Raw genomic sequence first — 13409 nt, 5'->3', positions numbered from 1 at the left:
TAGCAAATATCCCCTGTCAGCAAGTGGAACTTGTATGGCTTTTGTGTACCAAAGCCTGACATTGATATAATTTTAAATCCAAAACCCCTAACACCCCAATTTTATCATGAAATTGTCAACAAAGGTATAATTGATAAAAAATAATGAGCCTAATCATTAATACTATTTAAGAAATTTAGCGAAATGACAAAAAACCAAACTTATCTTCTTAACAATTTCATAAAGGGAATCGACTAAATGTGATGTGTACAGACTGGGTCGCTTTCAAACCACCACCATTCAGCGAGTATGGGCTAAATTTCACTGATTTGTTTTTAAACAAATAAAGAATAAACATATGTTCTTCTAACAATGCAATCATGTGTACATATTTTTAAGAGACCACATTATAATGTAAAGAAACTCAAACTGTCAGCTTCTGGAGCACTGTCAGCTACTGGTGCATTTACCAATGGTTGCTTGGGCCAATGAGTGCTCAGCTGGCCTCCATACCTGAAAATTAACAACTTGTTTTAAACTATAGTATTTATAATATACTGTATAAATTAATAATAATTACTTCATACGCGTTTACTATACAGTATTACTAAATAATACGGACGTATTTGCCTACCAAACAAAAAATCTAAAGCTGGTATATTATTGAATGTTTAAGTCTTAAATGTTATTTGCATGCGTTTTTATGCGCGTACAAACATGTTATGCGTTTTATGTTTGTCGAAATTTTGTAGATACTGCTTCGCCTTTAACATAAATAAAGAGTCTAAAACCAATAAAGTGATTAAAAAAAAGGTGTTTGAGTAATTGTAGGGTCCAAATATAATTTTTACAAATTTACTTATCATTCCCAACATTGGCTACTTATTTTAGTAAAAAAAAAAACTTAACAGGTATTGCAAAATGTATGTGTTACAAGATATGATACTATTAGTTGGTAAATATACTCTTACTTTAGGACTACTCAATTGTACTCACGAATAAGCATTCTTTTAAGCCACTTTCAAAGAAATTCTAAGTTGGACAAAGACGCTTAGGAACGACGTACGCTTGACGTCCAACTTTTGCCTGGGAATGCAATAATCCCCGGGCCTGTCTTGACGTCAACCACAAAACATGAGAAAATGTTGACGGATCCGGAGACTCAATTTAGGCCTACACCCTCACGTTTACTGGCTTAAACAGTTGATAAACATTCGTAATTAAAATGTGTTAAAATGCGCTACTAACTATACTCATTTTTATATTTTATAATAATCCCGTCGTAGCAAACCTGCAGGTTAAGAGAATGTTGGCCGGATTTAGGCCTACTTTTGTCATAATGGATTTTGACAAAAATATTTCCTTAAACATGTCAGATTTATTCCCTACCTATTTAAATGCCATTAGATTTTACGAGTACCGTGGTTTCCTGCTACTAAGAAGGAAAGAGGGGGTTTTAATGAAAAATGTTAATAGTATTCTATGAAATGAATAAATCGGCCAGATTAGTTTAAAATATATACATAAACAAGCAAACTACAGGTTCTATCTTTCCCCATGAGAATAACATTTAAATATACAATTGTTTGACATTCCTCCGTAACCTTTAATCATACAACATCGCTTTAATATAAAAAATGTATTAAAAATAAATGCGATTTTTTTGTTTTAAAAGTATAATAAAAAAACACACATGTTTAACAGTTTTAAAACTCCAAAACACCTCACCTATGACAATCTGGTGTAGTACAAACACCATTGGGGAAATTGCTTATTTTTAAGTTCTATAAAATAGTTTAAAATTTGGTAATAAAAAAATACGTATGTACACTTTGCAAACAAAACCCTTAGCCTAATAGTTAGGATTCGCTTGAAGGAAAGAAGTAGGTTTCAGGTAAATTCTACCTCTCATAATATGCAGTTACACGCATTTACTCGCATTCACAGTAGTTATCATAACAAAATGTATCATTAAAACTACTGAAATAAATGTTATAGCGACAACCATGTTGTGGTAATTAGGGAAATTTCTCACTTATATGTGCAATTTCATATACTTTCTACTTGGACAGAAAGCCTGGGTTGACAGAGGATAATCTCTTTTCTACACAGATACTGTCGACTGTTGTCTGGTTAGCTCAGCACGAATCGTGAGTGTGCTAGTTTGGTTGAGTCATTACGATTATAATGCATACATACTTTTTAACTTTAAATTTACTCTTATTATTTAGAGTTTACATAATTTATAATATATATTTGCCGTATGAACTATGTATATAGATAATTTGGCTATCGACATTGATTTATTTTATATGCTTGGACTATAATGTATACCGTAAGCGTCGTAGGATTCAACTCAAACTGCCATTGGAAAATTGTCCTTGTACAATCTAAATCTCCACGAATTATATCAATAAACAAAGTAGCCAGCTAGTGAAGTTACTAGTGTTTTTAAATGAGCAGTAAAGACGTCAATAGAGTCAGTAGACTGTAGGTGTATGTACTTGAGGGTTGAAATGGGTTGTAGGAGATTATAATCAGGATGGTAAAACCCAATGCTACTAGTATTAGATAAACACAGATTGAAGCCTACAGCCATCTGTAACACAAACTGAACTGACCTTGTCTTTTGATCTCTGAATTGGAATCCCGAGGCGTTATTGTGGCTAAAAGCGATTGCTTAGACTTATAGTATTCAATTCAATACAACATCATAAATTACATATATCCTCTTGTGCACACACACTTGCGAAGACATCTATAGGTACATATATTGCAATGCTGTTACTGAAAAAGTCTATTCACGGTTTTTAATAATACACAAATACAATACATAATCATGGATTATGCTAGAAGATATTTTTACAAGCTATGCTTGTGTGCATACAACCAATCAATTATTACTTAAGGTGTCTTGATGAAATCATTGTTGCCGATTTAATGCTTTACTGTACAAATTGCTGGAATTATTTAAAACTTAAACATTTCACTTAAGATTAGTTAGTCATTGATCACAAGTGACCAATATTTAACCGTGTAATACACTGTTTTCTGCTCTAAGAGAAACGGTCATTGTTATAATGGATCCTCTTCATGATACGAAGGCAATGCTATTTTAGTGATACTAGCATGAAATAAAACATTCTACAAAGTTCAGTACTGGCTAAAACATGGTAATGGTTCCTCCTCAGCCACAAACATGGAAGAATCATCGGCGCCATTGAATTAAGATAATACGTTACTCGCTTTTTTCAATTGTATGCACTTGTAAAGTACTTTTACTATAGAAACGTCAGAGTATAGGGTTTATGTTTGTCAAACATCATATACCCAGGTTCAATAGATTTTATAGAATTATTATTTAGTTTCCACAATACAAAGCTCAACGGTGTAGGTTATTAAGTTAAATGATTTTTTTTACATTTTGACCACAAAATGTAAAGACAGTTTTGTAAATAACATACAAATCTTCTTAGATGGGAACATATTTGCCATCTATTATTTGGCATTCGGTTTAGCGTGATAATATTCTATTTATGTGTGTATATTTTAGGATATTTCTTTTGTAAACTGCTAATATGTTATCGTTTGATGATATGTGTTTTTATACTAGGAAAAAGTACATGGATTTTGATTGAAGTAAAGCGCTGAAGCAATTACAGGTAAATTATAATAATATTGATTTACATCTGACGAAACTAATACCCCTTGGATGAGTTGTAAAATATGAAGCTCACGAATATCCATCAGCAGAAGAAGAAGAAGAAGAAAAATTACAATTCACAGACAAAGACACACGTTTCCTCATATCCACGTCAAGCGAATGAAGACATGTGGTGAGTGTACGTGCTGCTGTTGTCTGTAATATTGAAACACAGTGATGTCTCAGATGATGACAACCAACCACCCTATTACTCTATGACCTTTATCATTTTTTTATAATAAATTACAAAAATTGTGTTTGCTTTTCATTATATAACCGTTGTTTTACTTCACGACTCAATTTCACTTATAACATAAATTATTATAAAATGGCTTTTAATTTTAAAGGAGTATTTTAGTAATTTAATTCGTATGACAAGTTTTATAGTTATTGTGGTGTGACATTTGTTTGGCTTAGCCTACACATGTGATATTACAAGTCTATTTACACAATCAAATTTTAAGATGTAAAAAATAAAATAAATTCAAATATTTATTTTTGAAAGTATACTTTACGAATATCTTCTGAATATACGTGCATAAAGCTGAATAGTTTACTTATCTTACCATAGTACATTTCTTTCCCCAGCGATACACAAATGTTCAAATAACAGCAAAAAGCCTTTCAGTTACAAAACATTATTAATGTGTTTGTATAATTGTTTACTAGTCACAGGATAACACCTATATGATTGGCCAAAACTGTCTCTTATTTGTCAAGAATACATTTTAATAATGGGCTTGTAAGCTATAATGAGTTCATTTTCCATTAAATCTGTATAGTTTTGTGTGTAGTAGTCGGCGTATAATAATTTATTCAGCCAACATAAGTAGACATTTAATTCCAAAACTCAACTTTTGCGTGGCGAATGTGTGCGAATATCTCTCCACGTTTATTATATTCCATGGCTCAACATTTACAATTAACCAAACCTTAAACAAACTTGTAGTGGAAGAATTCAAAACATTATACACCACGTTTCTGTGAAACTTTATTTTCAGCTGAACAAACTTTATTATTATAAAGGTTATTTAATAATCAACATAACCAATCTATTTGGACCTTTGATATTTAATTCTCTACGAAGCTATCACTAAAAATGTTTACACTTCCGTCTCTGGAGACTTATAATAGTACGTTTGTAGCATTTCCAATAACTTTTTTTTCTGGAATAAGACACCAAGTTCTATGATTTGGGCAACACGCTTTTAAGACGATTGGTAATACAGTATCTTCCAAATATTATACATTTTCAAATGTAATTCAAATTTTTTGATCAAATTCCATTCAATGTTTCAATCCAATTCAGTTTACTTAAAATTTTCAAGCATTGACGGCCAGTCTCCATTTTTGTGGACGTTGTAAAAAATGTAACAAGAGTCTAAATTTTGAATCATGCCATCTGGCATCTTTTTCGACCTTAAATTAAAGGAATTTGAAGGTAAAATTGTTATAGCAGAAAATCTTTTGGGTCTGAAAGGGTTAAAGAGTACATTTGAAAACAGATATATGCTATAAATATATGTGCTACAAACTGTGAAGGCCTACTTGATTCGCCTTTAACACGTTTATAAACATGTAAAATTAATGTCAAATATTATTAATTGTTATTAGATTTATGAAAATACCCTTTTCAATAGATTCGCAATTTTATAGCATGAATTTATATTTCTTTTTTAAATTTAAATTTAATTTTATAATGTATAAAGTGTCTGCATTCACTATTAATTTACCACTTATAATGTTTTAGTAGAGTGAATAAAATGCTAAATCTGAAATTTTCTTGAAAAATAATATCCTTTCATAAACTATATGTTGTCATTGTAAAAACAAAAGGACGGACGAAGCCTGGAAAGTGTAGTAGACACAGACCACTGACAAAGGAAGAAGAAAATTTAATTTAAAGCCGTCTTCTCACAAAACATTACTTAATATCATATCTCCAACAGTAACCTTCATTAGGTATATTCCGAGAACATGCCATTTCTTATACTAGGGTAGCTTTCTTGTTTAAGGTATGTCGTCATTACTTAAGTATTCTGAAACTGTCTGGTTATTAAGTCGAAGAGGAACAAGAACTGTACAGCAGGTCGAGTTTTGCCTATAAATTAGCTTGTATGTTTTGCATTTAATCCAAGGGTAAGAAGATTTATCTGTTCAATGTCATGGCAGATGGACTACGGTCAAGAAATCTGAGTACAAAATTGAACTTAGTTTATGAACGACCGAGCAAATAGTCTGCTTGGTTATATTGGCATTTGCCTATTAGCAGGTAATCTTCTGCTATATCGTGGTAAATGAAAGTGTTATAAAGAATTAAAATATCACAATAACTTCTCCAGACTGGGATCAACATTAGAAAGAAGCAATGGATAGAAGAGAACGAATTTTTTGATTCAAGTTTAGTTTTAGTCCTGACTTGAGTCAATTTGTAAAACAGTATTGTTACTGAAATTCGCTCATGAATAAAGACCTTATTTATTTATAACGGGAGACCAAAATCCTCTTGGGGTTCCGTGGCCACTGACGTAAAATGAGGTACGGTGTAAGTGATAGTATGCAATGGAAGGTGGTTTAGCTACTATATTTTAAACCAGTTACCAGTGTGTGTGATTCGACCACCAAACCCTCTTCAAGGCTTTTCAAATCAACACAATCGCTGTTTTATTGTAAAATTATCGGATTTAAAATGCATATCGTATAGACCTATATTCGGATGAAAGAAATAGGTGGTCACGTGATTTGTTTACAATATGTTTCCCAATTTCTCTCCAGGTCTTTTTAAGGAGCTTAAAAAAACAAATAATTTAGTATATTAAAGTGTTTCCAATCAGAAATCAACTAATGAATAAATAAGTCATCCAAATTCTAGAGAGATTGATTTTAATACAATACTAAACTATTGTATGTAATTTGTTGTAAAATTAAACTGGCATTAAATTAAAAGAGTAATGAGGATTTTTGTCTGTAGAACAGGACAAACTATTAATTAGGGCATTAGTGATGAATTATATATAGTAGTAAGTACATTGCTACCATCTAACATTGCCTATCTTCAATGGTTTTGTCATTTGCTCCATAGAAATAACAGATTGTTTGTTATGATTTAATCTCAAAATTTGATAAATTTTATCACATGATGACACAATAGACAAAGAAGTTCATTGTCAAAGATTGTCCACCACTTAACAGCTTCTAGTAAAAATAATCCAACTGTAAGTCAAATGATAAGCAATTGTTATCTAAGACTTTTAAAGTACAGTTTCAGAACTAAAACAAACATATAATTACGATATTAGTTGCATACAGATCAACATTTGTATGTTAACGTTTGAGTTTGTTTTTGGAAGCTAATTATTAGTTTAGACAAATCGATAGACTAAGCTGTAAGACCGCCGGAAGCTCCAATACCAAGAACAAAACAAGAGCTCAGTTAGTGTAACACAAGCCCAATGGCAAACTGTGTTTATTGATTGGACCTTGCTCCAAATTAGTATATTCTACAAAACCCCTAGATCAAATTAAACTAATTTGGAATCATAGCCTTTTTATAACTACTAGTTTTAGTAAACCAACGTTTGAAATAGCTGTAACAGCCTTCGTACGATACACGTATGTTTAAAAGAACGTCAATAATAGCCAACGATTCGAACAGAAATCACCTTTCCGATTTAAGTGTTTACATTATAGGGTTTCCTTGAGTTTAACTCTATCCACTGCAATACATAATATTGTTTTAATAGCTTTATCTAGTTAAAACTGTTAAAGTTAGTCATTGTTGCTGATATTGATTAGACGTTTAGTATATAACATTATTGTTGTAGTAATCCCAAACAATTTTCGAAATATATTTTACAAGGGGGAGAAAGCAAAAATACTATATTTCGGTTATAGTGTCCAAGAATCGGGAAACCTGACATCGTACTAATTTAATAAAGGTTTTTTCTCTTTTAATAAAATGGTTTTCGTAGAAAACCAATTGCATACGGTACATTTACTTTTAAACAGTGAGACAAATTCTCAAGTCAAGGCATTCCAACGTACTCAGCAACCAATAATTGTTTAAGCACCTAATCGATTCTTACAAAGGTTCATTAGGTTTGATATTATATCTCAATTGAACTTACGCTGTACTAAATAACTCGATAACACATATTGCTTACTAATATTGATTCGTGTACGATTATTGACATAAATCAATGATAACACAGTTAAAAGCCTGCAAATGATACGTCTCCACTTTAATGGGGTCTGTAATGGCGTAAAAGCCCATTAGGCGTTGGAGAAGCGCCAGATGACGTCACTCACATTACAGCCATTGTGTGATGGCGACCTGCTCCAGCTGATGTGTATATTTTAATTATTTCAATTGGATCTTCATTAGCACTTATGATTCGAACGTTTTTAACGCTTGAATCTCATTCTCTAGCAGAGGAAACATAGTTAAATATCTGTATACTGCAGCATTCCTCGCTTATCTAAATAATAATAACATCAACTTCTAGATATTGAAGTTGGCACCGGATTTCTAAAACTAGCTTGAGCCAATTGTTTTATTAGAAAATATCATAGTTGAATGAGTTACCCACAGATTGTACTACAGGCTTAGTTAAATTTGTTTCGTTAGTATTTTTGTAACGATAATAGTGGTCGTTTCACAAAAGATGCTATAGTTTAAAGTACGAGTTGTCCTTTCAGTTTAAATGATAAAAATGGCTAAAATTGAAATAAAAAATAGGTATTTATCTTCCTCTCTAGAGTTCAAACTGTTGTAACTTGAGTTACGGCCGTTTCTGCATTATAATGCCATCGCCAGACGTAAAACATTCAGCTGAAGTAGCGTCGTCATATTCAAAACACATAACACGAACAGCATTTTACAACTAACGAAAATACAACGAATAACTACAACGAATAACAGGCCTGTCGTACACACGGTACCGGTTGACATTGCCGCGATCTGAACTTGATCCCTGGAAGGTAAATACCTATTTTTAATTACTATCACAGCTCCAATGCTAAAAATGTTTAGTTAAAATTGAACATAGAGATTAATTGTTTAGACCTGACCAAACTAAAGATATTCTATGATATGATTCTCAACGGGATGAGAGCACAAAAGAAAATGATGTTCTCTAAATTTACCACGAAAAAGCACTTGTACCGCTGTTGATAAAAAAACATTTATTTGTCAGGTTACCTTATTCTTGCTGGTAGCATTGTTTAATTTGATCGTGCTATTTATCAAGGTCTGATTAATATATTTTATATTTATTTACAGATTAAACAAAAATAAAGAAGTGGTTATACACTCAGTGTACATGTACAATATAACATCGAGGCTGTATTCAATCACAGTTTACCTGCCAAAATCCTCCTCGGAATAATGAAGGCCTGGAGTGAAACGGAAATATATCGTATTTATAAAATTCAATTAATAATTTCTTTCCCCTAAGATTGAGTGTCCCCAACTTTTACTATACAGAGGTAGTAAAACCAGTTGTATTGTATTTAGAATTTGTGTGTATCTTCACTGAATTAGAAACAGAAAACTTATTGGGTGGCGTTTTTGATATTGTAGCCGTAGCTCACTAAAAATTATTTGAGCCTGTAACGCAAAATGGCTTAGAAAACATTCGAGTAAAATTCCGGAACGATCGTGTTGGTGTTTTACGATATGGCGGAACGAACACAAAACCATCCATTGTTTGACAGAGGGACATTTTATACACACGATTTAGCTACTTTATAGATTTGTGAATTACAATCGGCAAACGCAATACAATGTAAGACGATACATCTTTCACAATTCCTTTGTTTTATGTTAGCCAAACATTTCTAATAAGCAATAAAGCTGGCAACGTGTTATTTGGAACAATTATTACATCGTACAGCTTGTGGAATCGTTTTAATGTAATTTTTTATGTCAGGAGGGGTGAGAATAATTGTTTTCGTGTTATTTGTATTTAATGCCCTAAATAGGATACATTTGAGTTCTAATTTAAGTTTCAATTGAATCAATTTATTCATACACTACCCAGTCAATAAAAGATTCTACTAAGTATTGTGTACGAATTCATATTTTTCTATTGCTGATTCCCTTCATAGGTTTTACAATTTTATTTCTTTAATAGGTACTAGGTAGGCATTATTATGAACACAAATTTTGCCATAATAATACGAAATTTGGGTAGTTATATCTCACTCCTACTTCCGGCAACAGCCATTTTTAGAATTTTTCCAAATTTCTGGACTGTTCCTAATAAAATCATATTTCTCAACTTTTAACCTACAAAATGATATTTTCAATGGCGTTTTTATAATCGTCATTAAATTTTCTATCAAAACACGTATAGTATAGTACAGCTAAACCCATTTAAAAGTTTTAAATTTGACTTAAATAACACATTTTGAAAAATCAATAAAAAGGCCGCTACAACTCGCTTGAGAAAATCTATTATCAAGCCGTGTTAAAAACTGTCAAATAGTATAAAAAACATCTTCACATTTTAAGCTTTAAAATGATATACAATATGTGACATGTAATGTCAGCCTAAGGGGAAAATTTGCATTAAACATAAAATTCATCATTTTTCACTAACTGCACTCATTAATTACGAGAACGCATTTAGTAAAAGTTGTGTGCAAAAGGTATCTGTATAATTAAGTATTTCCCAAGTAAACTTGTAAAAATTAATACTGTAGTATAGTACAGCCCAAACTAGTTGTAGTGCTTTGAATGTCTCGTAAAAGTAGTGACATTTATAAATACACACGTTAGTTGTGATTACGAAGATACTTATCATATGTACATAATTAAGAATATTCTACCGAACAAATTTTCAAATACAAGGTAGGCCTAATATATTTCTTATTTGAAACATACAAAACCATGGATAAGCTACACCTTAAGAATCTTAAATACAGATTATTTCTGATGCATATAGGCCTACTGCACAAGTAAATTATTTTACAAACAATTGATTTAATGGGGCATATATTTATTCGACAAACTTAATCGACAAACCTATCTAGGTTTTTGTAACACACCCTATGTTCAGTCTTTGATCACATAGATTTTGGTCAAACTTAAATAAAAAGTAAAACAAAGATTTAAATAGCACTCCTCTTCATTACACTAATGTGGTAAGACACTTAGTCATATGGATTTTTGTGATGAGACAGACCCTTTGCATGGGCAGCCAGATTCTCTGATCTTATGCCTATCTTATTCCTTGTTTGGGCATTCCTTAATGGTGAAGTGTATACTACAGATGTATACAGTGAAGAGGACTTGAGAAAGTTCTATAATTGACAGTAGTTGCACAAAAGTTGAGAGAAACCCTTTCCTATAAGATTACAGTTAAAGCAATAAAGAAAATCTAAAGAACACGCAAAGTCAGGTAGTTTTAACCACATAAAACTCTTAAGGTGCAACTTTTCCATGTTTCTGTTTGTATTCAATTATATAAAAAATATTACCTTGTATTTAAAAATTATTCTGTAAAATAACTTAAATTTTAAAAATAATGTTAAATATTTATTATCTTAATTACCTCCGACTTGTGCATTTATAAAATTCTCTATATTAACCTGGTATAAAATAATTCAAAGCCCTTTGACTATGTACTATGGTATTCAATATGTACTAAAATATTAGATTTTATAAGTTTACTTGGGGTAAACTTTATTATACAGATACCTTTTGCACATAACATTCAATACATGCGTTCTTGTAATTAATGATTGCAGTTAATGAAAAAATGATTAATTTTATGTTTAAAGCAATATTTCTCCCCTTAGGCTGACATAACATATCACATATTGCATATAATTTTAAACTGTACCTTAAAATGTAGATATGTTTTTTATACTATTTGACAGTTTTTACACGACTTGGTAAAAAAATTTCTTAAGCGAGTTGTAGCGCCCTTTTTATTGATTTTTCAAAATTTGTTATTTAAGTCAAATTTAAGAACTTTTAAATGGGTTTAGCTGTACCATATTATAGGTGTTTTGATAGAAAATGTAATGAAGATTCTAAAAATGCCATTGAAAATATCATTATGTTGGTTAAAAGTTGAGAAATATGAGGTTTTATTAGGCAATGTCAAGAAATTGAGAAAATTCTAAAAATGGCTGTTGCCGAAAGTAGGAGTGAGATATAACTACCCAAATTGCGTATTATTATAGCAAAATTTGTGTGCATAATAATGCCTTAAAATATTTGACACTGACTACTAAACACCCTGTATATGTGCTTTTAGAATTTCAACCCTTGAAACATGGAAATGTCAAATTTTCATCACAGCTATATAATGTGGGGTCTAAAAATCCACTAGATTAATCCCGAAGTAAGAAAACTAAAATACTACTGCCACAGCAAACCTGCAGACTAAGCGAATTTCAACTTGTCTGATTACATTTAATTATGATAACATTAGATTTAATGAGTGCTTACGTTTGCTGCTACGGTTATTTTATACCCACATTTATTAGAAGGTAAAAATTGTTTTTATGACCATACGTCAATAGTAAAAAAATTGCCAAATTTTATCAACATATATCCATAAACAAGTAAACTACAACAGTTTTCATTTCCTCCATAAGAATAACATGGGAATTTTATATTACACTTTTTTTATTTTCTCCGTGACCGTTAAGCATACAACAACGCTTCATTATACTAAATCATTTCATTTTTTAAGCTCTACAAAATGGTTTAGAAAGAAATTACAAATTTTTTGTTTTTAGGGTCAAAAATGAGAAAAACCCATTTTCACCCCATAAAACCCTGTTCTCATTGTCCGATTATGCTGGTTCGCGAAATCGTTCGAATAAACGTAGGTTTACACGTTTGTACCAAATTTCATCAAAATCAAATATATATAAATTTAAACGGATGGTGTTTTTGGCCTCTGGGGACCTAAAGACGAAAAAGTAAATCGGTCCCGGGTCTATATCTTACCATGAGACCTACGGTAATAGCTTATTCAATATATGGGAAATTCGCTAAAAAACTTTTTAGTTTATTAATTCTTATTTTATTCTTATAGAGAAAAAAATGAAAACTGTAGTTTTTATGGATGTGTTTTAATCGCATTTAGCAAATTTATTCATTTCATCATATACTATTAACATTTCCGATAATCAAACACGTGCTTCCTCCCCTGTAGACAAGGGGAACCTAAGACAAACCTAAATGCTATTTGAATAGAATAAATAAGACTTGTTTATGGAAATATTTTTGTAATAATACCATCAAACAAATCTTAAAAAGGCTTAGTGTGCTGATTAGTTGCGCTGGCGATGTTAATTTAGATTTACATGTGTTAAAAACTTATTAAAATATACAACACAAGTATACCTGTTATTCCTTTATGACGAAATGATCAAATTCAACATTAGTTCATGTTAATATTAAAGTATCTGGAATCTATTGTTTACTCTAAATATCTTAAGCTATGGATGATTTAGCTCCCCAAAAATCATGAAAAAATTATTCAAAAAATGAGCAATATTATTATAAGAGTAGTTAAACTGTATACAATATTGTAGTACACATTTATTTCTAATTTGCTTTCTTTTAAGTAAAAAAAACTTGTTTTCATTTTGAAAATAAACAAATTACAGTGATATTCTATGTGATGGAAAAGACAAAATGTGGAAATCATAGATTGGCTTAAAAGAAAGGTAAAAAGAGAAAAATCATAATACTGCACGATGT

Source organism: Macrosteles quadrilineatus, unplaced genomic scaffold, assembly GCF_028750875.1.
Source record: "Macrosteles quadrilineatus isolate MER2022 unplaced genomic scaffold, UCM_ALF_1.0 Scaffold_2__2_contigs__length_208266976, whole genome shotgun sequence".
In the NCBI taxonomy this organism is placed as follows: Eukaryota; Metazoa; Arthropoda; class Insecta; order Hemiptera; family Cicadellidae; genus Macrosteles; species Macrosteles quadrilineatus.
This window is presented reverse-complemented; position numbering follows the sequence as displayed.